Consider the following 22,507-nt stretch of genomic DNA (forward strand, 5'->3'; position numbering starts at 1 on the left):
TACAAAAGGTGGGATGACCTGTGCTTGAGGGTCCACAACCTCCTGTCAGCCCAATGCAGACAGGGTATGTCCACAGGTGGCGGCAGCGCATCACCTATCCACCTGCAGCCCTGGGAGGAGGATTGCAGCAGTGTTCTGCACCTCGAGTCCATAGAAGGTGTCAGTGCTGCGGAGGCCGGAGCCATGACATCTGAGGAGGCTGGTGAGTACACGTAACCCCAATGTCACATCAACCTCTCTGTCCACACTACAGCTGCAAAATATGTGAAGTACGTTGTGCAGAACATCAATACAGCCGTGACGCCCCCCCCAAACCCTCCGGACCTGAAACCTGGTTGCACACAATGACATACACCTTCACCCCAAACCTCATTCATACTCCAATCACACATAGAACATAGCACAGGCACCCTGTATCACCAACATAACATGCTCCTGCTGCCACTCAAACACACATCCCACTGCTACAGCGAAATTGGTGTGTGTCTGCTGTGCTAGCCCAGGCACAAAGTCACATCAGGGCCAACCACCACCCACAAATGACCAGCGTCACACACCAAGGAAACATGTGACTCTCTCGTCCTAGCCAGTCCGACCCATGGGCACACATTTCCACCTATCGCTGCAAGTGCTACAGGCAGCAGGCATATGTGGACGCCATCCATGGCACAACCCTCCCCCACACAACATCACACAGCATGTGTGCCACACCCCTAACACTCTACCCAGAAATGTCCTTTACACCCCGACAGAATCTCCGGCACACCACATTAGCAGTTTTGAGTTATATAAAATGACTGCAGAGTTTTATTTTTACCATTGTGTGTTGTGATATTAAGTCCCTTCTGTCTGAATTAGATGAATAGGTGTTTCACGTGCTAGACCAAGAGCAGGGTTCCTAAATCTGCCTTTCATTTTTCCTCATGAGTGTAGTTTCTGACCCATATAGTAACATTGGGACTTTTCTTTTTGATTTTAAGCTTTAAGAATCGGTAGAAGCGAGTGGCAACCACAAGACCTATCAAACCATTTCAGGGAGCACATTATCGGTAAAATCTTGTTTGGAACTTTCTCATTCAACCATTTAACATCATTTTATGATCAGAATGTTCTACTGAGTAATAAAAAGTGAAAACTACCTGAATTAACTAATTATCCAGTTTCCATTTAAAATGGACCTTTTTTGATTTGCTATAAACCACATGACTTCATTACGAGTATGGCACGGTGCGGGTAAAGTGTGATCATTCCAATACCTCCACTTTAGCACCACATTACCGCACTGCTGTATTATGTTTTGGTGGTGAAGTAGAGGAGTTATCTCCAGCAAACATCTGGAGGTAAATCGTTAACTTTTCCCCTCAAAGAAATTCTGATTCCCCATTTGACCACCTTATTCAATACCTCGAACAACATCACACCTTCTATGAACGAAGCAAAGATACTCGTCTTCCATAAAAAGGGGAAAGATCCAGAAAACCCGAGCTCATACCGTCCAATAGCCTTAATTAATGTAGATGCCAAACTCTATACTAAGGTTCTGGTGAACCGGCTGGCGCCACTACTCCCCAAACTGATCCACCAAGAACAAGCGGGATTCATCCCCAACAGGAAAACCCACGATAACATAAGACAAAGAATACATCTCATAGAGAAGGCAGGCATCATGAAACTCCCATCAGCAATAATCTCGCTAGATGCCGAAAAAGCATTTGATCGGGTCGAATGGACAATGCTATTCGTGACTCTAAAGAAAATGGGAATGGGAAACGATTTTATCAACATGATCCGTGCCAATTACAACGCAACGACTGTCAGGATAACAGCCAACCAGGAGCTCTCGAATCCCATCAGAATAGGAAGGGGCACAAAGCAGGGATGCCCCCTGTCGTCCCTGCTGTACGCAATCTTTCTAGAACCCCTATTGGCAAAAATCAGAGCGACACCAGATATAAAGGGAATAGAAATGGGAGGTCAAACACACAAGACAGCAGCATACGCCGACGATATGATGATGACCATCACCGAACCTAGTAGGACGCTCCCGATTCTTATTCAGCTGATAGACGAATACGGGGAAATATCGGGCCTGAAAATAAATAAGCAGAAATCGTCGGTAATGGCATTGGCAGGAAATAAGGACGAGATCTACAAGTTAACGAAAGATCAGCAACTCCAAACGGCAGAGGAAAGAGTGAGATACCTTGGAGTGACCTTGACACCTACGATACAAAACCTATACTTGGGGAACTACACAAAGCTCATGGAACAAATCAAATCAGACCTGAGCAGATGGAACCCCCTGACAATTTCCTGGTGGGGCAGAATAACGGTCATTAAGATGACGATTTTACCCAGATTGCTTTATTACTTTCAAGCACTCCCCATTAGGGTTCCGACATCTTTCTTCAAGTCACTCACAAAAACAATCACCAAATATGTATGGCAAAACAAAACGCCAAGACTTTCACAACAGGCACTTACAGCACAAAAATCAGATGGAGGAATGGCGCTCCTCCACTTCAGGAAGTACTATGAGGCGGCTCAACTGTGGGTACTAAACGAATGGATTACGGATACATCAGATAAATGGTGGATGGCACAGGATCGAGCCGTGGCAAGGTCCGACCTGCGCCACCTTTTGTGGAAGAGACCCGAACATAGATATCAAAATATTAAGATAAGTGAAGTCATGAGCTCCACAATGGAAATCTGGGACAGAGCTACCAAGAGAGAATCCCTCACGATAGACCCCGCCCCATTCATTCCCATGTTTGACAACCCAGACTTCCTCCCAGGGGTAGAAAAAGGGTCATTCCAGAAATGGAGGGATGCAGAATGCACGAAAGTGGGAGACATGTTTGAGGGTAGACAGATCAGATCCTTCACAGACTGCCAGGATCTGCTAGGCCTCACAGAGAAGGACAGATATCAGTATGAACAGATTCGCCACTGGCTCACAACGCCAAGAATTACAATCCCACCCCTTTCGAGACCTACATACTAACCCAAACGGGAGAAAAGAAATTTGTCTCCACACTCTACACATTCATCAACGCCCAAGAAGAAAGCATCACATGGTCTTGCATGAAAAAATGGGAAATCACGCTAGGAAAACAAATCCTGAGGACACAATGGACATTTCTTTGGCGAATAATTCCCAAGTGGACACAAGCAATTCAAACAAGGGAAGCCTGGACCAAAGAGATGATTCAATGGCACTATACCCCGGAAAGGCTTCACAAAATGTTCCCGACAACCCAAGATAGCTGCTGGAGGGGATGTGACACCGTGGGCACATGGAGACATATTTGGTGGGACTGCGGGGTACTACATCAGTTCTGGGCGGAAGTGAAAACTCAGATGCAGGAAATGTTTAAGGGAACGGACAACCTTAGAAGAAGAAGTTTGGATGTGCGGCATGTGGGCCCCCAAAGATAAAACACTCAATAAGACACAAAAGCGAAACTTTATGGGATTCCTCATAGCAGCGTGGCTGGCAATAGCACAAAAATGGAAACAAAAGTCCCCCCCAACCACACAAGAATGGCTCCACAGGATATGGACATATGTAGCGATGGAAAGACTCACTTATAACCTCCAAGGGGACAGACAGCGGTTCGCTACAGACTGGGTAGACGCCATAGAATTCCTGCAAAGTGACTACATGCTAAAATGGTGCCCGCATAACATTTGTATCCTAGATATGTTTACAAGCTGAGTCCGAAGCATACATGGGACACTAAGGACTGCTGGGACACTAATACCGGTAGGGAGGGAGGGGGGCGTAAGGGGGCTTGGGGACAATGTTGAGTCCGATGTTAATGTTTAAGAAATGTCAATAAAAACTTATTTGAAAAAAAAAACTTTACCCCTCACTATCATCTGAATTACCGTAGCAGAATTATATTTTGTGATAATTCTTCCAAAAAACTTGTAGAGTCCTTTGGACTATAAGGATGGGGATTTACACTGCATCGCCACCATTTAAAATCTTTTGGTAACTCCATAAGGCCCATGTGGAGGTAACCGTATTCGATTTTGGTGGTAATTCCTCTGGTTTTCTGCCAAATTACTGCTAAACGTGCAATGAGTACATTATATTTGTTTTTTTAATATTGATCACCAAACCATTTGCCTTTAAATAAAGGCTTCTTTGTTCCTTTTAAGACCAATGTGTGTTCTCCATAAGAACTATATAATTAGCATAACCAAACCATATGAGTTTGTCTAGTTTTTGTGGGAAACTATTGGTTGAAAAAGGCATTATTAATATCCGCTGCATAAAGGTTGCATAGCAGAGGTGCCAAAATACACACCGTACGTAAAGTTCCACACCCCTCCTCCCCCATCCATCCTCACTCTCAATGTAGTTTACTTATGTAGGGATCATTTATTTTAGAATCTGTTTCGATCAACAACATTGAAGCTGCTGTGTAGTACAAGAACATTACTTAGAGAGGAGCGTGGCGAATAATTAAAGCTCTGGTACAAAGTACACTTAATGTCAAGCTATTTATAAGTAAGAATCATGACAGGTCTAAAACCTGTTGTCAGGAAGATAGTATTCCACTGGATATAGCACATCCATGTAGTTCTCTTATAAGTAACATCAGAAAGATTTTACTCAAGATGTCTTACAAAGCTATTAGTCTGTAATTCCGTGGGTCCTCTCACCTTTCTTATGAATATGTTTAAGTAGAGTTTTTGACTCGGGTAATAGATATCTTGCCAGTTATTAATATACACCTGCACAGATGTAGTAATGTAAAAACTCGTCCAATTCAAATGAAAGCAGAGTCAAAAAGCTTCTCATTGAGCTACATTCAACCTCTTAATATTCATTTATATTTTACTCTCGATTTATACATTGATCTAGTCAAATGGGTGTTCAAATTTTTACAATTCTAGTCATTCATTCCCAGTGGAGGGATTGAGATTAATCAAAATCCTAATTTGAGGAAATCATTGAATCAATTACATATGAAACACCAACAATCCCAGAAACATATTACATATAGCCATGAACAAAGTGCAAAGTATGCATACATTAAATGAAAAAAATACACAATTTATTCACATATACATTGGTTTTCAAATAAGCTTGACATGTTTCAGTTGTTCTGCTATTTATCAAGAACTTTAATCAGCAGCAGAATTCAGTATTGACTAATGTAGATTAAGTTCAGTCCATAGGTGTCAAATTAAGCCAGAGACATCTGCAAGTCATGTAATGTTTATATTAGTTAAAAAAAATTACCATCAATCACAATTATTTTCTTTCCATGAATTCATAATGGTATTCACAGTTAGTGTTACCTTGAATAACTTTGAATTGTCTTTACTTTATGATCAATATATGTCCTATTATGCTGCTCAATATTTTCATTGAGCCCAGTTCGCCAACTGTTGGTTAGGAAAATCAATTCTTGTTCCCTTCTAAAGAGTCTTTGGTGTACACATATTGCATCTGATCCTTTACATTTTTTAACCAGAGGTCATTCGAAATCCTCGTACTTATGTGGCATGGTTATAACATTTCTCACAAGCGGTGCATTCTCTACCTTGTTCTTCAGCAAGCCTTCCTTGAAATTGTACCCACGTCTTTTGCCACATTGACAAATGGTCATATAGACAACATTTTGAGTGACAATTTGTGAATTGTTTCTGCATCCACCTTTTTGGAAGACCAATATAAGTGTTATTGGATGTATGTGTTATATGACATATACCACATCTCCCACATAGATACTGTCCAACTATGGTGATAGTTCTCACCCTTCTGTGATACTTATTTGCCTGGCGTTATTAATTTTGATGTCTTTACGCATAACCATGTCTCAAATGTATTGACTCTTTTTGAAAGGAAAAAGTGGACGGTCCATGTTCCCATCAGGCTTCCTAAAAATACTCAAATGTTTTATCATCAAACATTTGATCTTACACGACAGGTTGGAGAAGGTACTTACACAAACAATTCTATCATCCTGTGATTGTTTATCTGTGGGTTCAAGGAGTGCCTTTCTATTATAATTAAAGGCTCTTATAGCTGATTCACTTGAAATATACCGTATGATGTAATTTTTATGTCAGCATTTGTAGACCTTCTTGGTTCGTCTATTTCATTTGAGTCTTAGGAATTGTCCTAATGGAAGGTTTTCATAACATGTCTTGGGTGTTGGCTCGAGAAATGGAGTAAGGCATTTCTATAGTTTTCTTTCTGATATGGCCTTACTTGCAACATTCCATTATTGTGGTATATGTTCATGTTCAAAACGTTCATAGTGGTTGCATTGATATTGTGTGTGAATTTTAAAAACCTGTTCCGATTTGTTAATCCGTTCAACAAACACACCTGCTTCATCTTTGGAGCCTTCCCAAATACATAGATCATATCAATAAAGCAATTTTAGACTTTAATGCTATTTGGGAGGGGATTAGAGTCTGCATAAATAACTGATTTCTTAATATTTTCCACATATAGGTTTGATGCATGTGGGGTAACAGTGGCTCCCATGGCAGTACCTTCAATTTGCTGTCATAGGGCCCCAAAAATGTAAAATAGTTTTGTGTTAAGGCCATTTCTGTGTACCATAAAATGAAGGAATGAGGTACTGGATCACTTTCCTCCTGTACCCACAAACATTCTTCTGCAACATCTAGAGTGGCTGTTTAGAGAATCGTAGTGTATAGTGAAACAACATCCAAGCCTATGAGTAGATTACAATGCATATCGAATTCAATGGCCTCCATAACATCCTTTTAAATAGGATTTCATGCACATGACTAAAGGTCTCAAATAGTGTCTCAAATAGTGTTCTACAAACTTGAATAGGGGCTCAACTAATGACCCCACCCTCGAAACTATAGGACATGCTGGGGATTAATCAGACTTTCATGAATTTTTGGTAGAATATAAAAGACTGGAATTCTTGATTCATCATTGATAAGTAAATCTGCCTCATGTCAGCAAATCCAATTGCTATCAAGTTTTTGGTAATTTCGATTTGATTTATTCTACAGGGTGGGATCTTCAGTTGGTTATAAGTAGCTTGTCTAATCGCAGAGTAACCTTTTGCTCTCTGATCTAATTTACTCTGTCAATTAAGACTATTGCACTGCCTTTATTAGCTCTTTTCAATGTAATGCTCTAATTCTTAAACATATTTGAAAGTAGTTGTCTTTCTGATTTGTTCAGGTTATGGTAAGAATTAATGGAGGTTTTCTGCAATTTCTCCACATCTTATACTTTTGTCTCGAAAATCAGAGATTCGGGAGAAAATGTAAGAGCTGGTGGAGTAAACTAGGAAGGTTTTTTCAGACCTGCGGGATTCATATGTGGTTCAGTGTTCTGTTGGCCAAAATTGTCTTTAATCCTAATTTCTCTCATGTGAGAAACCCGGGGGTTTTCTCACGGATAGACCCCAGCACCCTTTGTTCAGGTGGCAAGGGCATGGGCATTCTCCAGCATGGGGTCTGGCATGGATTCACATGCTCATGAATATTCCCCGTCGTCAGGCTGGGAATCCTCAGTAAAGAAAAAATCAGTTTCAGTTTCGTTTCTGAACTGTCTTTCTCCTAATAACCAATCACTGGTCTCTGGGTCATACTGCCCCCAGCCAATGACTGCCCTCTAACGAAGCCCCTCCTCTGGCAGCCATCTTCTGGTTTTTACCGCATGTTCAAGTGTTGGGAGTCCTCGTGCTATAGCTCTCGAGCTTTTACTGCGTTTTGTGATTTTTCAAAGAGTTTAATCTCATTTTTTTAGTCAATCGAGCCTCAAGCTCCACCGTTTCTACTTCCGATCAACGGGGACCCGTTTCGGAATTTTCTACGCCCCTCAAGGGCGAAGTTCTCGTCGAGTTTCACTTCTTGGAGGATTCCGGAAGATCTTTGAGACCTACCCCGCGTGGACATGGCCCAGGACAAAGGAAACACGACGCCCGGATCCAAGTTGTTCAGGAGCTGCCCTGGATGCGGATTGCAGAATGTCTTCAAGGAGGATGAGCATTTTAGATGCCTCTACTGCCTCCACGAAGACAAAGCGCACGTGGAGAAGGACTGTGCGTTTTGCAAGAACATGTCAGAGCGCACTATGAAAGATCGTCGGATCTGCCTCACCAACTGGCTAGAGAGGAAGAGCCCAGCAGTAGGTGAGAAGAAGAAGTCAGAGCGGTCTTCTAAGACCTTTGAGGGCGCTCTGGGGACGGGGGCCCAACAAAAGGCAAAGCACCGCGAGTCCGCGGGCGCCGATCGGTCAGGCTCCTCGGCTGCCAGGCAGGGCGCACTTTCACCAACGCCATCAACCACGAGCCAACGCTCTGGCTCGGGGAAGAGGAAATTGGAGAACCCGGGTAAGCTTCGGGAGAAGCCCCGGGCGATCCGACGGAGACAGCCGAGGGGGAGCGAGGCGGTGACCCTCCCCCCAAGGTGAAGGCCTCAGGCGCGCCCAAAGTCACGAAGGCCCTGATTCACCCGGCTAACGCCTCTATCGAGGGAGTCGTGGCAGCCCTGGTGAAAGCCTGTGGAAGCTACCCCAGTGGAGGCAACCTCGGGGCCTAGGGTTTCCCGGCCACCGCAGAGGGAATCCTCTTTTCAGCCCATCGATAAGACCCACCGTGAAACCCCAGGTGGAAAAAGAGGGGGGGGGCGGTGGCTATCACGGACACAGATACAGCCTCTGAAGAGGAGCTGGCTGGAGTCGCGAAGATCCTGAACAAGAAGTTCGAGGAGGTCCGGTCCCACAGGAGGGATCCCGACGAGGTGGATGAAGAAAGCGACGGTGGTGCCGACGAGGAGCCAGTGGAGGCGGAGGACTCCACTCCCCAACCGTCGCGCCCGTCGCAGCTGGTGCCTGGGCCACAAGACAACTCGGGAGCGATCTTGATGGTGATCCAGGCCTTATGTACGGAGATAAGGACAAGGTTGCCCTTACCCCCAACGGACAATCCAGCGGAGCCTGGACCGTCGGAAAGCCCTCCAAGCAAGCGGAGGAGAATTCATCCCCCCCTTCCTTCCAGCCTTCACGGCCTTCTCAGCCTTCATCACCTTCTCCTGATCCGAGGGATGACACGGGAACAGAGACGGCCACTACGGGGACAGATGACGACAGTGGTGACGACAGGATGGGCCTTCCATCACTACCTCCTCGGGCCTCCCCGCCTGACGAAATTGGCTCCTTCCACGCCATGATTGCCAGGGCATCCAAGCTCTTCCAGCTCTGCCCTGAGGAACAGAAGAAGGAAGGTTTCCTCTATCAACGGCGTGAGGCCAAGTGGAAGACGGTACTCTCGGTTCCTTTACTTGACGACATCTGGGACGAGGGGCTGTTGCTCCTGAAGAACCCTTCCACGACTCCTGCCAAGAGAGACCGGTACAAGAAGAAGTACCGGGTCCCAGATTTCGCCCCCATGTGCCTAAGGGCGCAGCCGACCCCGGATTCGGTCATCTCCGCGGCGGCCAAGAAGAAAGAGGCGGGGCGATGGCTGCAACTTCGACCTCCCCGACGGACGGCGAGGGGAAGAAACTGGACGCCATGGGACGGCGGGTCATCTCGTCAGCGGCAACGACGATCAAAGCGGCCAACGCCCTCGCAATTGTGGCCCGGTACGACGGGGAGCTGTGGTTTAAGATCGCTCCCCTGCTAGACTTCCTCCGGACGACAAGAGGGCTGAGGCCCTGGAGATCCTACAGGAAGGCGAGGTGGCGTCGGACCACGCCATAACGGTGGCCACGGACATTGCTGACACCGGTTTTCGCCAGATGGGCAATGGCGTTTGCCTTCGCTGGCGTGGTTGGCTCAAGGCAACCGATTTCCACCAAGATGTGCAGACCAGAGTCCGGGACATGCCTTTCGACTGGAAAAACCTGTTTGGCAAGACTGTGGACGAGTCACTGCAAGCCATCAAGGCCGACACAGAGATGGCTCGGGCCTTGGGTGTTCTACAACAACGACGGCCGCCCTTTCGGAACTCAGGAGACAAGCAAGGTGCCTCCAAAGGATTCGGCGGCGGCTCCTCGACGTACCGCCAGGCGGCCCATTCCTCGTCGCAGGACGCCTACAGAGGATGTGGCAAGTCAGGAGGATCTCGTTGTTGTCGCCAAGGAGGCCAAGCGGCAAGGCCGCTGCCAAGAAGGACTGAATCGGCCGTAGCGTCGGGCCCCTACCTGAGCACCCCAGTGGGAGGCCAGCTGGCAAAGTTCGTCAGTGTGTGGGAGTCCATCTCCACCGACCGTTGGGTGCTGGATGCCTGTAAAGACCGGAGGGGGGGTCTGTACTTCCGCTCTCTATTTGGTAGAGGAGAGACACAGAGACTCCTGCCAAGATTCTCTATTGTGGTAGCAATGGACGAGCAATCAAGGCCTAGTTTCTCAGGAGGTGATGCAAGCTGGTTCTTAAGTACAGTGTAGTCCCCAAGCACCCGCAAAGGAATGTCCGCACACTGTATCGGTTAAAACACAGTCTTTATATAATTAATATTCAAGGTCATATACACAATCACGATAACTCACTTTGTACTCCGGAAATCAACAATGGCAAATATGTACAGTTCTAAAGTGGTACCACTAACATTATCCAATCTCATTAAAGTGCACACAGTCAGAATGACACACAGCTCAAAATGAAGATGAAACCAGCAGTAGAGAGAGGAAGGAAAGCAAGATGGTTGAGCAATTGGCAGAATACTGGTAACTACCGTTAAACACAGCTCTTTGTGGAGATCCCCCCACCTGGGCAACCTGTAGAAGAAAGATACAAGCCCAGTCCATATATTGTTCACCCTAGACTTTCCAATAGTTCTGTAACCCCAAAGTACCTTGGCGTTGTAGCGTTCCGCGTCGGGGACTCGACGGCCCTTCGAGTGTCCTCCCTTTCAGGCAGGAGTCACGGGTCGTCGAACGTCCGACGGAGAACAGGTCGAGCTACGACGGGGAAGTGGCTGCGTCGTTCCTAGCAGTGCTCGTTGACGGGGAAGCGTAAAAGTGTTGCAAGGAAGAGGCATGCGGGGCACCTCGGTGTCGATAGTTCTGGACCGCAAAGAGTTTGAAGAACTGTGGCCCAGCAAGGGCGTCAAGTCGTCAGCGTCTCTGTGGTATTTGGGTGGCAGGAAACCCACCGGTGGATACTCCTCGGCGCGTCGACGGTCAGGCTTTCTCCAGCAGGATACAGCGGCGACGAAGCGGACGAGAGCGTCCTTGGATCAATGAAGGTTCTTAGGCAATCGGAGCGCAGCGGCTCCAGTCGGCGACGGCGGTCGTCGACAGTGGCGGACAACAGTCCGGGCGCTTCTCCTTGGAGTTCCACAGCAGTCCCTGTATCGGGTCAGCAGCCTGTCGAAGGTCTGTCTACCAGGGAGCTTAGGCAAAGATGAGCTGTGCACGATGGTCCCTCGTAGCTTTGGAAGAGGGCGACTTACCAGGTCCTCTCTGGGTCAGTTCTTGGAGGCAAAACAGCTTTCAAATTGCGAAGGAGAGCAACAGCAATTCTTCTCGTCCAGCAGGGCTTCAGGATCATGCTTCAGTTACTCGTCGTAGTGGACTTCAGCTTCTGAACACGATTCCTAGCAGTGAGATGTCCCCAGATATACTGTTGATCTCCCATTCATTCCGCTGGGTCACACTCAAGGATCCAATCACGACTACGGGCATTCAGGCAGGCAGGCAGCCAATCAGGCGCACGGTGCATTCAGGCCATTCACTTCTCCCCAGACACTCCCAACAAGTTATGCGTATTGGGACAAGTACTGAGCCATTCAACACTCCATACTGCATTCATACCGGTTTCGGGCAGGGCTGTCTCAGGCATTGTGTCAACCACCAGATACTAGACACCCATAACATAGAATGCGTATTCGTCACACACTCCATTCACCCAGGTCCCACCCACAGGCGTACCCACAACATACGGTCATTGAGAAGGCTCCAGCCAGTCTGGTCGGCACTTCCCCACACTACCATATATGGAACTTCCACCCAACAGCCAGTCAGGGGGAAGGGACAGAGGCAGGGCTTTCCGGGACTTTGGGAAGATCAAGGTAACAGGTGATGGAGAGCAAGAGACCACGGGGGCCATCTTGTCTCCATCAGGAATCTACCGATTCCAATGACAGGGTCTGGGCATCCCAAAATGGAGGATGCTCAGGGCACCAGTCATTTCAGCACGGAGCTGCCACCAGCCCATACCCTGCTCTGTGGGTCACACACAGGTGCCCAAAACATACACTAGGGGCACAGGGTTGCACCCCTACCCATGGGTGCCATAAGGATATCCCACGGGTCTGTTCACCAAACCAAGAGAGAGAGCTGCACCGCCAGGAGTCCCACATGAACTCCTGCGCGGAAAACACGACAGAACACACGATAAAAAGCAGTAAAGGACAAGGATACGGAGGCCATGTCCCTCCGATGCATTTCCAGCATCACAATGCCCTGGCCCGCAGGCACACTCTCGAGTTTCTAAAGAAGTGCCCCCGCATTCCACCCGTGGCCAGGAAGGAAAACCACGTCCCTCAACTGCTGCTGGAAGTAAGGGCGATGCTGAAGAAAGGAGCCATCAAGCTCGTCACAAAGAGGCTCCGGGGCTCTGGAGTGTACTCAGGATACTTCCTCGTAAGAAAGAAGACTGGCGGCTGGCGACCCATCCTGGACCTTCGTCGTTTAAACAAGTACATCAAGTCCCAGAAGTTCCGGATGGTCACCCTCCAGCACGTGCTACGACAGCTGGAAGAAGGCGACTTCCTGTCGTTGCTGGACTTGGAGGATGCCTACTTTCACATCCCCATTCTAAAAGGACATCGAAAGTTCCTGAGATTTGTAGTCCAAGGGCGACACTATCAGTTTAAGGCCCTTCCCTTCGGATTGAAGTCGGTGCCCAGGGTATTCACCAAGTGCCTAGCACCAGTGGCGGCGTGGCTGCGCCTGCAGAGGATCCACGTCTACCCCTACCTGGACGATTGGCTCATCCAAGCAAAGAAAAGAGAACTCGCTCTCGTGCACACAGCGAAGACCGTCCAACTGCTCACGGATCCGGGATTATTGATCAACTTCGCGAAATCCCACTTGGTACTGTCGCAAGTCATCCTGTTCCTGGGAGCCAGGCTCGACACAGTGGCACGATTGGCTTCTCCGTCGGAGGAAAGGACGAAGGCCATCCTGGGCAAGGTGCAATGGCTGTCGACCACGGACGTGGCCAGGTTGAGGTCCATCAAGTCCCTGCTCGTCATGATGCCCTTGTGCATCTACCTTGTGCGCCTGTGCAGGCTGCGAATGCGTCCAATGCAAGAGTTCCTCGACATCCATTGTCCATTGGATGCAGGCGGCGGGCAGCTTCGAAGACAGGATCTCGCTCAACAAGACCTTCCGCCAAGCGATTCAGTGGTGGGGCACCCGCGCGCATCTGGCGGCGGGTATGTACTTCCAGACCCCGGCACATCAGGAGACGGTGACGACAGTCGCCTACCTGGAGGGATGGGGAGCGCACACCGGAGATCTCCACGCAAGAGGCCTTTGGCTCCCGGAGGAGAGGTCACTACACATCAATGTCCTGGAGCTCCAAGCCGTGTTCTGGGTCCTCAGGTCATTCCTCCCATCCCTCAACGGCAAGGTGGTAAGGATCTTCACCGACAACACCACCACGATGTTCTACATCCAGAAGCAGGGAGGCACCAGATCGCCAACCCTATCCAAGGAAGCCCAGGATCTGTGGCACTGGGCCATCGGCCAGGGGATGTTTCTGGTACCCTTCCATCTGGCAGGAATAAATAACACCATCGCCGACTCACTCAGCAGGGATCCGCGCTCGTGCCACGAGTGGGAACTGCGTCAGGATCACGTGGATCTACTTTTCCAACGATGGGGCAATCCCCAGATCGACCTATTCGCGACGGCGACGAACACGAAGTGCTGGAGGTTCGCAAGCAGGTTTCCCCAGTCGGGGAGCATGGGCGATGCCTTCTCATTCCCCTGGGACGGCCTGTTCCTGTATGCATTCCCACCGTTGCCGTTGCTGCTGTGACTCATCAACCAACTCAGACGGTCCCGGTGCAGGATGATCCTCGTTGCACCGGCGTGGCCGAGACAGATCTGGTTCCCGGACCTTCTGGACATGTCAGCGTCCCCCCCAGTCAAACTGCCGACGTACGCGGACCTCCTCGCCAGAGAAGGAGGCGCCATCCTCCACCACGACCCGGGTCGCTGAACTTGTAGGCCTGGCTCCTGCAGCACTAGAGTTTGGAGGGTACGATATCCCGGCGGACTGCAATGAGGTGCTTGCAAAGGCCAGGGCGTCCTCAACTCTCAAGTGCTATGGATCATGCACTGTCACCGGTTGGCAAACCGACCGTTGCCCGGCCATCCGAGAGCCCATTCAAGCAGAGCGATCGCTGCTACCACGGCGTTCCTGTCTGGGGTGTCCTTGCTGGACATCTGCAGGGCTGCTACGTGGAGGTCGACGCACACCTTCACGAGATTCTACTGCGTCGACCGGGATTCAAGGGAGGAGTCCAGAGTTGGCCAGGCAGTGCTGCGTAACCTGTTCGCCTGAAGGTGGGCCTCGTGAAGGGGTAAGAGATGCTTAATGTTGAGTTGATGTAAATGCTTAATGTTGAGCCTTTGCACCTCCTGCGGTTGTGCATGTGTGTACTGCTATGTATTCTTGTATTCATGAGCATGTGAATCCATGCCAGGACCCATGCTGGAGAAGGAACACGTTACTTACCTGTAACTGTTGTTCTCCAGCATAGGTCTGGCATGGATTCACATGTGAGCCCTCCCTCCTACCCCTCTGCAGCTCTTCTCTTGGTCCTACTGCCACTTTACGTGCTACCAAATCTGAAGATGGCTGCCAGAGGAGGGCCTTAGGTAGAGGGCAGTCATTGGCTGGGGGCAGTATGACCCAGAGACCAGTGATTAGTTATTAGGAGAAAGACAGTTCAGAAACGAAACTGAAACAGATTTTTTCTTTACCGAGGATTCCCAGCCTGACGACGGGGAATATTCATGAGCATGTGAATCCATGCCAGAACCATGCTGGAGAACAACAGTTACAGGTAAGTAACTTGTTCCTCGCCTTTGGAACCAGACCCTGGTGGTGGACCAGTGTGGGAGGATCACCTGGACATGGGGTCCTTGGGGACTACAGGAGAGATGCCCTTGGGAGAGACCCGGTATTCCCTGCTTTCCGACACACCCCTACCCGACACCCGCTAAGTCTACATGGGATATATATGGGATATGTTAAACCAAGTCCCATCTTAACCCAGTACATTTACTAAAGGAAAGAAGGTGAGAGCCTCATGGCAAACCAGAACCCATGTACCCACAACCATACATCTACTTTCTCCAATCTGACATTATCTTACCCACTTTTTCCATAATTACCAGAAAACAATACGACTTCCCAAACCCCCCTTTTTTTATACAAATACTGAGACGAAGAAGAGAGGGACTGAGAGGATGACGATCACTCAGAGGAAACACACTCAGACACAGAGCACAGACTCTTCCTTTTTAACAACAGGCTGTCCTCTTAACAAGGACAGGCACGGTTAGGCCTCCCTCTACAACCACTTACACCTGATTCTGGTTGACTCTCCCAGGGAGTATAAAAGGTGGAACATACAGGCACACTCGGAGCGAGCTAGGGATGCTGAATGGTGCACCCAAGCCAGAGGGAGAGAAGTCGAACTGGAGAGACTCTGGAAGGCCTGGAGGAAGGACTGCCTGATTGCTGGTCCTCTGAGTACAGGGGAGGCTGCAGTGTGGAGAGGGAACTGCACCCCCAGGGAGCCAAACCAGGAGCAGCTGGGGTACCTGGCAGTGCCCACACCAGAGTTCCTCCCCTGGGCAAAGCAGGAAAGCCCAGGTATTTAAGGGGCAGGTGGCGAGACCATGACCTCAACAAATATTCCCATGAACTCCTGCAGCTCCCAAAACCGCCAGAGTACCAAAAAGGGGAGCTAGCAAAGTGGAAGCAAAATCAGAGTGAAGGATTATGGGACTTGCAGTCCAAAGACATTTTGGTGAGAAAAGCTGAGCAAGGTGGAACACAAGCAAGAGCAGAACTTCCAAGGCGAACCTTCTGGAGCAGAGCGACAGACAGAGGGACGAGAGCAAAAAGTAGAGAAAGCCAGGATTTCCCTGCAGGAGTTTGTTGCCTCCAAAAGGCTGTGAAAGATACCTGGAGAAGGCCAAATCCCAGACAAGAAGACTGCATTGTGTTTCAAGGGCGCCAGTGACCCTCCCGGGTGAACGACACTGTTGGGGAGGCGAGGCCAAACCTGTGGTATTAATCTTGGCTCATGAATTAAAAGGCAAAGACAAGAAAGGAATCCACAGAGCTGGTGAGTTGGCAAGCGACATGAAAGACAGATGTGTGTTAAGGGAAGATTGAAGTTGCAACAGTATATCACACAATTGAAGGCTGCACGCGTGTGGATGAGACGCGAAGGAAGGCAGACCTATGGTGAACTTTAAATTACTGTTGACTGTGAAACCAGTGATACAAAATAGCTGAGTGGTCCGGCGAAAGGAAGTAGCCCACTCGAAAATCTCAGCGAAAGGTGAAATGTTTTTGTTATAAAGCAACGAAGTGAACAAACTTTAAAAAGCGTGATGATCACGATTGACCCCGGCAAAAGGGGAAGTGAAAGTGAATATTGAACTCTTGTGCTTATGATACTGAACTACACAGACCAAGAAACACTGGGGCAAATAACACAAGAGTGCGAGCTGAAGGGAAAGTCAAAGTGGTCCTGCGGAGGTCTATAGTAAAAGCCTCGCACAATCCTAAGTCTTCGATATCAGGAAAAGGTCTGAGCCCGACTGAGGCAGATCGGGAGTGTGATCAGTTAGGGGAAGGGAACCCCTAAATAATGTGAATTAAGTTTAGGGAAGAGAACCCCTACAAGTGCTGTGATCGCGAGGTATGAGCCCGACAGAGGGAGACCCATGTAAACTTCTTACTTCTAGAGGTCCGAGCCCAATAGAGGGAGACCTGTGTGAACATTTGGTTGAACTGTGAACCCTTTTGTTGAACTGTGAAAGAACTTTTGGAATGCTAGAAAAGTGACTTTAACGTGGAAGCCAGGCAGGCTTGGATCTACGTTTTGAACTGCTTTGTTTTGAGAACCTGAGCCAGAGTGTGTCATCCTGTCTACGGGGACTGTCTTACTCTGTGCTATCCAACATGGGGAGGAGAGCTGACTCAGCCACTTTGATTCTTTATATTCTAACACTGATTTTCCTTTGCATACATATTCCCCTTTACACACTTTTTTTTTTATAAGAGATAGGGCAGGCATTATGTTTTGTTAGTATAGGCCATTTTGATTTGACAGAGTGTGACTATGACTGTGTTTTCTTTATTATTTGATGGTCGAGAGTGCTCCCATTTGAGACGTAGGGCAAGATAGGCATTCTTCCAAACCCTTTTCAAGAACAATAAAGGTTTTCCAAACTTATCTTTTGTGTCTGTCTTGCTTTTGATACCATGGGTTCCTCACACTCAACAGTTGTTGAAATTTGTTTAGGAATTCAAGAGTTTCATGGAATGTGGTTACCTCAAAGCCTACACCTTTATTGAACACCTCCTCCTCTGTAATAGACCGGTTTAGTACCAGTGGCTCCCGCTTCAGGTTATCTGTTGCTCTTCTTCCCAGTCAGCCCTGTTTTGGCCTCTCTCCAAAAAGGCTTTGTAGACCTTTGTCTACCTCTCCCACCCTAGCCTCTTGTTGCATTTGTTTCCCTTTTCCTACCATATCCACCTTCACCGCCTGTTTTAAACTCCTTGTTGTGCCTGTCTTCTCTAGTAATGTAAGAGATATTTCTGAAACAAACTCTGTGGTTCTTTTTCTGAGTGTCACTGTCAGGGCACCCAGGTCGGTTGGGGGTGGCTATGCTGATATAAGGGGACAAGCAAGCCCATGCAGCAAGAGGGTAAACAAGAAGGAAGAACAGAAAAGGTAAATCAGAACAGGAAGAAAGGGCAGACCTTGATGGTGAACAAGAAGTGATGGGAACCATACACTGGACAAATTATGAGGAACCCTACTAGGGGGTGTAGACACAGGTTGAACTTGAGACTACTCACAGAAATTAGGAAAGCTCAATGCCTCTGTGCAAGTTATTCTTACAGTCACCACACCATACAACCGCATGGAAGGGGGCAGCAAGAGTGGCTTCTGTATATGGACCCTAAGGAACAAACAAGGAGTGTACTTACATGAGACAAGCCGGTGTGGGTCGAGCCAGAACATATAGTGGATGCATTCTGTGGGAACAGAACCCAACACACTGTTACATTAAATACACTATAGACTACAAGTAAAACAAGACAAAGGAAGGAGCAGGGATTGCCTCCTAAGGTATAGGAGTCAATCTCTTACAGAGGCATGGGCGCAGACACCATACAACACTTACCAAACACCGGGAGCCCCAAAAGGGAAATAAGTGATCAGAACAGGAACTAGGAAAGCAGAACACTACCACATAACTGGTGCAAGGTAACAGAGGCAAGTTGCTGGTACAAAGTAACATAGGCGAGGTACTGGTACAAGGTAACTGAGCATGCTACTGGTAACCTGAATGTAAGGAAATGGCTTAGAGGGAGCAAAGGAGACTGACGGGAAACAGCACAAGTAACTGAGACTGAAAGCTGCAGGGACACAGTGCTGGGCACTGCAGGAAATCGGGACAAGAAACTGGTAAATTGCTGCAGGGTGCAGCACAAAGCCAAGTAGCAAACACCCTGGCAGCAGGAAGAGAGTTCAGGACATAACAAGGCTTTAAGAATTTGAGCCAGGCAGCAGAGGAGCAAGGCAGGCAAAGCACAAGGCAAAAGGCAGAGAGAGATTCCAAATTTGTCACAGCTGCAAGAGGTTCAGAACGCAATGCAAGAACAAGGAATCTTGAGGGTGTGGCAGCTTATAAGCAGTGCTAGCAGGGTGGAGCTGCATGATTGGGCTGAACACAAGCAATCACAGTTGTGGTAAATGGAAATCTCTGGTATAGACTTTGGGAGAGAATTCAGTGCTGATAACCACTAGGAGTTTTTGTATGGAAAAAAAGCACAATAATTGCAGCAGCCTTTTGAATGTTGCAGTCCATTCAAAGGAGTCTGTTTGCTTCAAATCCCAGTGAAATCAGTGTGCATGCAACTCAGATTTCAACAGAGTTTCCGGATTGGGCTGTCAGGCTTTCCAGGTATCTTCCAGTTGCTTTGTAGGAATTGAGGTTTTTGGAAATACAGATTTATGGAAGGAAATGTTAAATAATTAAATAGGGTCTTCTCTAGAGATGGTAGACAACTCCCTGCAGGTCTGCAGACAGCGTGATCCAGAGGCAGAGATGCAGAGACGTGGCAGTCACTGATTCTTCTCTTCATCTGCATTTTACCCAGATTTTGTAGTAGGAGGATTTTACTCACTATTTTTTAGAAGTTGTGAGTAAAATTATTTTTGGGGGCGTAAAAATGTAAATCCCATACCCACTGGGAGATTTTTTTAAGTGAGCAAAAACATATTTTAACTGATAAACAGATATATTTTTGTAATCCATACTTCTTAACACCTAGAAATGTGTGCACGTTCAAATATGTGCATTTGTTGCTTAGTTTCTCTTCACATCAGGCACTAATAGTTCTAGCATTCTTACTTCCTGGGGCACTTCTCGGGTGGTACCACTAATTGGAGCGTATCCATTCAGTGAGAGGGTGTGAACACGTCTAGGATCCTGTGTATTTGTTAAGGGTATTTCTACTCCCTGTTTTACTTTTTGGGAGTATTTTCCTGTTTTTAGATGGTAAAAGTGAGTTTTATGCCACTTATCTGTAGGACTGCTTATACCCTACTTTTACATATGTGAACATTTTAGGGTGTTCATAACTACTCAAATCGTTTGTCTGCTTTTTGATTCTCCCTGCTGTAGTAAATTGTTTTAATTCCTCCATTCTTCAAGAATTCATCTAATCTCTTTATAGAGTTCTAATGACACTGTCGTCTTTGTCTTCCATTTCAGTCAAAGCAATTTCGATCGATTGTGAATTGTGCTCCTGATAAAAGTTCTTTACAAGTAGCATAAGAACGGAAGCATGTCAAGCTTATTTGAAGAACAATGTATATGTCAATATAATGTGTATTTGTTTCATTGTTTGTATGTACACTCTGCACTCTGTTCACAGCTGTATATGATTTATTTATGGGATTGTAGGTGTTTCATATGTGGCTGATGCAAGGATTTGCTCAAATGAGGATTTGGATTAATCTCAATTCCTCAACTGGGACTGAATGAATACAATTGTAACTATTTTTTTTTCTTTTTTAATTTGGTTAGTTCATTTCATTGAACCTTTCAAAAATACAAAAACATTATTTTCAACATAGTCAAACATACAGCTTTATCAATGTATATCCATTATTAAAAAATATATAATTTCATCAGAGAGTATCATAGCAATCTTATAAAAATTAATTTCATTTTTACAATTCTCTTTCGAGAAACATTATCAAACATCTGCTTTACACATCATATCTACATCTTATAAAAGGATTTCCATCTAGCTTAGATCCTTACATTTCTTAGTATATTTCTTAATTCACAATTTCTTCATTTTTAAATAATTCATTCAGATATTGAACAGTGGCAATTTGAACCGTTAGTTTGTTAGTCGCAAATAACCATTTCCATGCATCAGAGTGGTTCATAGGCAATAGATCACGGGTGATTCTGAAAAAATGCTTTTTTCTTATAATATCAAGATTAGGACATTCAATTAAACAATGCTTTAGAGTTTCTTCCTGTGTCGGTACTTTGCACCATCTACAAAAATGTTCATTCTCCGGAATTTGCTTTCTTGTTGCCAATACCGATCTAGTGTGCCATAAATTGCATCTAAAGCGCAGATACTGATTACGCATCTGCGGAGAAGGATATTTCTGTAGATACTCGGCCATTATTCCTAATTTTTTTTGCCCAAATATCGATATATCAAAATCTTTCATTCTAGAGCATTGTTCTATTGTTATAATCCAATCCATTTGGAATAACTTCATTTTTGCTCTAGCCGGATTAGTCAGCAGAATGTCTAAAGAGATATCAGCATCTGCTAGAATATTTATAATATTCTGTGTCCATACCTTGGAATAAGAATCATTTGTAGTGGCTAGATACATTGCTAATATTCCGACAACATTTAAGGAGCCAATATTTAACAAACATTTCCTAAACAGCGCACATCTCTTCCATTGATCTTGTGCATACAAGGATGTCAAACCCAGTTCAAAACGCAATATAGCTTTGGACATGGACATAGGAATGTTTAGGATTTTTTTCCAAAACTTGGATTCTATCCTGTCCCAAAAGTTACGTTGTTTAGGTAATGTAGATTCGACCCCATACGTGAGGATAGGAGTCACTTCCCAGGTACCACTGATAGGAACTAACCTTCAACTGCTTTTTTGGTTTACACACCAATACTTGCGTCTTTGCTGTATTAATCACCAAATTGTTGTCTACTGCATATAAGTTTAATGCATTCAGCATGTTTTGTAAACCACTCGGAGTTTTGGATAATAGAATGAGATCATCTGCATAAAGCAGATAGTTTATCGAATACAAACCCAGTTTTGGAGCATCACAAATTATATTCTGAAACACACGGCCTATATCTAGAAAGAACAGATTAAACAATGTTGATGCCAGAATACATCCCTGTTTCAAACCTCTCTGTGTACGGATGTAACCTGATAGAATTCCATCTACAGTCAATCTTACTCGCATGAAAGTATTAGAATGGAGCAAGCCAATCAAAGCCAATAGAGTATTGGGACACTTGTAGCGCTTTAATTTTTGATATAGTAGCAAACGGTCGACAGAATCAAAAGCTATTTTGAAATCAACAAATGCTAGATAAATCGGTTGACCAAGATTTGCACACTTGTCCTTAATTAAGTTCAATATCATTATATTAGGAATTGTGCCCACTCCTGTGACAAAGCCAGCTTGGAGAGGATCCACCATTTGTGTTTTTTGTGCCCAATGTTTAAGTTTTTTTAAGATGAGACGCGTAAAGATCTTCCCTGGTGCGTCTAGTAATGCTATTGGCCGGTAGCTGTTAGGAGCCTGACGATTACCCTTTTTGTAAATTGGTACTGTAATTGAATGTCTCCATGACTGGGGGATAGTTTGAGAAACATTCACCATATTAAAGATATCATAAAGAATTTGGGCCCATATTTGAGGGCTTTGTCTTAGTGTGACAGTCCATCGGGACCACACGCCCTCGACCAACTAATAGAACTGATGCATAGCTGGATATCTAATAAATCAAATTCCAGATTAAATTTGGTTGTGAACTCGACTGAATCCAAACTTGCATTATTTGTTGGTTTAGCATATAAGTTAGCGAAATAGGATATCCAGTCAGACTCCATAACGCTATTGCCTTGAATGAGCCCCTGTGGTCCATTCACAGCACCATTCAAGATTGACCATGTTTTTGCAGAGTTTTTAG

General features: G+C 46.3%; 1 protein-coding gene across 1 annotated transcript in view; it reads left to right on the forward strand.

Annotated features, from left to right (window-relative positions):
- The window catches only part of MCMDC2 (minichromosome maintenance domain containing 2), a 2,206,017-nt gene that overhangs the window by 132,502 nt on the left and 2,051,008 nt on the right, over positions 1-22,507 (forward strand). The gene's annotated exons all lie outside the window — the stretch shown is intronic.

Source organism: Ambystoma mexicanum, chromosome 5q (assembly GCF_040938575.1).
Source record: "Ambystoma mexicanum isolate Mex_15411 chromosome 5q, UKY_AmexF1_1, whole genome shotgun sequence".
In the NCBI taxonomy this organism is placed as follows: Eukaryota; Metazoa; Chordata; class Amphibia; order Caudata; family Ambystomatidae; genus Ambystoma; species Ambystoma mexicanum.